The sequence below is a fragment of the Montipora foliosa genome, chromosome 6 (assembly GCF_036669935.1).
Source record: "Montipora foliosa isolate CH-2021 chromosome 6, ASM3666993v2, whole genome shotgun sequence".
Classification (NCBI taxonomy): Eukaryota; Metazoa; Cnidaria; class Anthozoa; order Scleractinia; family Acroporidae; genus Montipora; species Montipora foliosa.
The window spans coordinates 64,936,205-64,941,204 of record NC_090874.1 but is presented as its reverse complement, the minus strand read 5'-3'; the positions used below and the strand labels follow the sequence as shown (position 1 = coordinate 64,941,204).

The window sequence follows — 5,000 nt, the reverse complement described above, 5'->3', positions numbered from 1 at the left end:
ATAGCAAACCCTTAATGTCTACTCGCTTTAAAGTCTTACTTAAAGCTTACAGCAAGACCAGAGCCTCGTATAATGTATGCATTCTCATTACAACTTTGAACTTTGCCGAACGAAACCATTACTGGAGTTGTTCGGAGCAATGGAACAGTCATCTCACGTCGATCAGTGTTCAACTTGAATTGCTTCACTGATCAGTCGCGCAGTTTGCTCGAGTACTGTATAATATGACTTCTTCTCCTTGCTGCTCTATTTGTTAGTTCTCTTGAGAACTTTCAGCTTTCCGCTCCAGTTCTACATTTTTATTGCACACTAGGCAAAAGGGAATTTTGTTATGCAGAAGTTAAAGGGGTACTCTGACGAAAAAACACGATTTTTCAAAAAGTCTCAAATCCTCGAGGAAACAGCGACAAAATGTTGTATACGCTTTTCACATAATTAATTTAACTTACTTTCACCAACATTTCAATGTTATTACGTCGAAATACTTGTTTTTTATAGCATGCAATGAATTGTCTGTCGTTTGATCGAACTATACTACCCTTTATTTTTTCCTTCCACATCATTTGATCTCGATCCACGGTCCATAAGTGATTTGTGTTAGAAAGTTATATCCCACTAGATAATGTTTTACCGAGAGACTTGGCAGTGGGTAACCACATGAAATTAAAGTTTTTAGAGTTACGAGACGAAACTTTGGCTTTTGAAAAGCATCAGTTTGGACCAACACTGGTAAGTCGTTCATTCAGTTTACATATCTTTTTCCTATGAATAAATGACTCATGCTATGCAAACCAGTTTCAATTACATACAACTTGCTCTTTGAAGAGATATGTTTTTGATCGATGGTGACTCGAGGTTAATTGGATTAAATCCGAACGCCTTTCGGCAGGAGTCGAACCTGCTAAGACGTGCTGCAGTAAGTTGTCATATTACAAAGTCAAATCATTTCATTTTCAAAGCTAACCCCTCCAAAAAAGAGAAGAGCCCGATTTAAAATAGAAGTGATTGATGGGCATAACATGAAATGCTAATTTCATCATGGCGTATGACATGTTTATTCTGGAAGAAAGGATGTCTTGTAACCTTGCTTGCTCTTGCTGACCAATTTTTAACCAATCAAGATCCAAAGTAGCCCGCGTAGCAAGCGTTTCCGTGGGGGGACACAAGGGATTTTTATGTTTTGGCCCCGCGAAAAATGGGCGAGACAAGTAGGAACTCTTGCAGACAAACTCCTGTATTTTCGAAACCGCCAACTTGACATATCATGCATGTTCATCGGCTGTCATAAATTGACCAAGAAAATTTTTGGTCTGCCGTAGTGGAAATGAACTTTGGGCAACAGAAGCTTAAAAAAGTTGACAAGGAAAATAACGATAATATTGACCAATATTAGAAAACAGATACTCTTCCCGAAGGCCTCCAAGTCCAATTATGGAGATGTTCTCGTAAGAGTTTCACGCGACAATAAGATTTTAATGTTTGGTAAGGCAAATTGCATGAGGCAGCTTACCGCTATAATGAGGTTCCAAATGTTGAAAACAAGTGCTTCTGATGAAATGTCAGCGTACCTGAAATCCGAAAGACTATTGTTGTCTAACTACTCGGTTTTTAAATACAATTTTCTATTCGATGGTTTAACACCTTGTTCTTGCATGGTGCTTGTGTACGTATTCAAGAAAGTGATGTTAAGATTAAAGGAACAGCTACAAATCAATCAATCAATCAATCAATATAGCGCCATCTTCCATTAATTGTCCATGACGCTTTAAAACCCTAAAAATTAAAATGCTAAGAATCAAATGCGCAATATAATACGATAAGGTTTCAAAGAAACAGTAAACAAAAGAACTACAAGTAAAAACTACAAAATTAATCAAATGCACGCTTAAAAAGTTAAGTCTTAAGATTAGCCTTAAAAACTGCCTCTGATGATGAAAACCTGATCCAGAGTGGTAGTTTATTCCAGAGCCTTGGTGCCGCCACGGAAAAAACTCTTTCACCATACGTTTTAAGATTTGCTCTAGACTCATCAGCAACTTGTTGTTTGAAGATCTTAGTGTTCGGCGTGAGTCATTATACCCCAATAGATCTTTAATGTAATCAGGGGCCAGTCCAGTCAGAGCTTTGTAAGTTAGCAACAACATTTTAAAAACTATCCCATAATGAACTGGCAGCCAATGTAAGCTCCTTAGTATTGGTGTGATATTTTCCTGCCTTTATAGTCAAGGTAACAAGGCGAGCTGCTGGGTTATGTAAAAGGTGAAATCTATTATTAATCAGATACTTTAGGAGACCGTACAGCAGGGCATTACAATAGTCCAAACGCGATGTTATGTAAGCGTGAACAATAGTCTCAGTACTACTCTGGGATAGGTATCGCCTAATTTTAGCTATACTGTGTATGCGGAAAAATGCGCTCTTGCTTGTTATTTTAATGTGTTCTTTGAAATCTAAACATTGATGGAATCCAACTCCCAAGTTCCTGGCCTGTTTACTAGACTTGATTACTTCTTCGTCGACTCGTATATAGTCGAGGGGTGGTCATGGACAATATTTAGAACTATGTACTGGATAGGCGATTAGGACAATTGGATGTAAACGACAAGTATAACTGCATGTCATCTACATAGAGATGAAACGGTATGCTATGCTTCCTGGCTATGTCACCCAGTGGACTTGTATAAAGGGAATACAATAAGGGTCCCAGCACAGAACCATGTGGTACCCCGCAAGGTAAATGCTACTTCCAGAACATATAAAAAACTCTAAATCAGTAAATGACTTTAAAAGAAATTTAAAAACCTACTTTTTTCAATTAGCATTTAAATAAGTATTTATATGAACATCTATAAGTCCATATGATTAGAGCAGTATAGGAAGGATATTTTTACTGATATACATATTTTTATAGATTTCCGTATACATATACATTTTTTACCTTATTGTAAGCGCATTGAGATTTTTAAATGCACCTATAAGAACCTTCTTTATTATTATTATTATTATTATTATTATTATTATTATTATTATTATTATTATTATTATTATTATTATTATTATTATTACTTTGACGATTCAATTCAATTAACAGAAACAAACTGTTCTCATGTCCAGACTTTTATTTGGAATGGCCCTATATCACAAAATGTTAGTCTTAGGGTCATTACTGATGTGGACAAATTTCATGTTTTTATCATCAAATTGAACAATGAGTGTTTTTTTGGTCGATAACAGCTGGACTAGTTCGCGTGAGTGAAGGTACGAATGAAACCAATTAAGAGCAAGGTTCCTAATACCAAAACGATTCTGTAGTCTTGATAACAAAATCGAATGATCGTCGACAGTATCAAACGCAGCCGATAAATCGAGTAATAGTAAAATAACCGATCTGTCGTTGAAGTAACTTGACCGTCAATCACAATTCGAACAACTTCGCCAAGATCTTTGCGAATTTGAATTTTGTTACTAGAATATTCCACGAATGAATCGGACAGAGAACAGTTACTAGGCCCAGATGTATAACGCTGGACCGGATTGGAGAGCAGAAGCTTCACTTTTGTCTTTAATAAAAAGAAGTCCAGAGTTCCCTGAGTTTTCGTGGATCACTGATGAATAAAATGTGTGCTTCGCGGAGCCAATCATCTCATTAACAACACTGTTCTGAAACATATAGCGTTCTCTATCTTCAGGTAATCTTGTAGGTGGCCATTTACGGTGGCCATTTAAGGAGCTTCCTCCTTATGTTCTTTTGAACATAAATTTCAGTTGAATACCAAGGCGCACAAGGACGAAGAACGACCTGACAGGTCCTTTCGAGGGCATAAACATCAAAGGTAGACTTCAAGACCCGATGATATGAATCAACTTACGAATCCAAATGAAGCCAAGGATGAATTCGCGATAGTGTCATGGAAGTCAGCATAATAGTCTGGAAATTGTGGTTTATAGACCCTTTGCATTAATGACAATGTACATCCTAAGCCTCAGATTCATGTGAAAACTCCTTTGTCTAGAAACATAAGTACGAGGCTAAGGATGTACAAAGCATTGTTATTCAAATTTAGGCGCCATTTATGCAAAGGGTCTATGCAATACTAAATGCATAAAAATACAGTAGCGTAGTAATCAGAAATTACTGTAAAGGGACATGAACCATGACGTCTTCCATAAGATTACACTGATTTCTAGTAATGATTAAATCCAAGGTATGACAACTTGTGTGAGTCGGCATAGTCACCCATTGTTTCAGATCGAAAGATGCTCTTAAGTCACAAAATTGCACTGCGTTGACATCGCACGAAGAGTCCACATATAGATTAAAATCATCGACAACAAAAAGCTCGCCTGATGCAGGAGCCATTTCCTGAAGAAAGAGAGAAAATTTACGATAAAATGTTGGCAAAGCCACGGATGACGGTGGACGGTAAAAAAGTATAATCCAGATCATCTTTGAGCTCTTGAAACGAGCATCCAAGAATTTACAAAAAAGGAAAGAAAAGGAACTTTATGCAAGTGTCTAGTCATTCTAGCGCTGAAGCACTAATTGTGGACACTTTAAATTGAAATTAACAAGTAACACAAATTAAGTCAAATGCTGGTTTTTAACGAGAGGGGAAACCGGAGTACCCGGAGAAAACCTCTCGGTGCAGAGTAGAGAAGCAACAAACTCAACCCACATATGACGCAGAGTCTGGGAATCGAACCCGGGCCACGTTAGTGGAAGACGAGTGCTCTCACTACTGCGCCATCCCTGCCCTAACGACTGAAAGGAATTGTTCCACTCACTATTTTTGCATTTAATATCCAAACTTTCTTTCAAAAGCAAGCCGACACCACCAGGCTAGGGGGCTAGGGGGGTCCTGGGGTGGCCATGACCACCCCTTTGTAAGCATTTTTTTTTTATGGAAGCAACCTACAATATTCAGGTTGCGAAAACGCGAGTACCCTCTGCTTGACACAGTGTGACCCTCCCTTTGAAAAATCCTGGCTACGCCCATGAT

General features: G+C 37.9%; 1 protein-coding gene across 1 annotated transcript in view; it reads left to right on the top strand.

The window, feature by feature from the left end:
• LOC138008161 (uncharacterized) overlaps positions 1–5,000 on the top strand; it is a 39,344-nt gene that overhangs the window by 4,185 nt on the left and 30,159 nt on the right. The gene's annotated exons all lie outside the window — the stretch shown is intronic.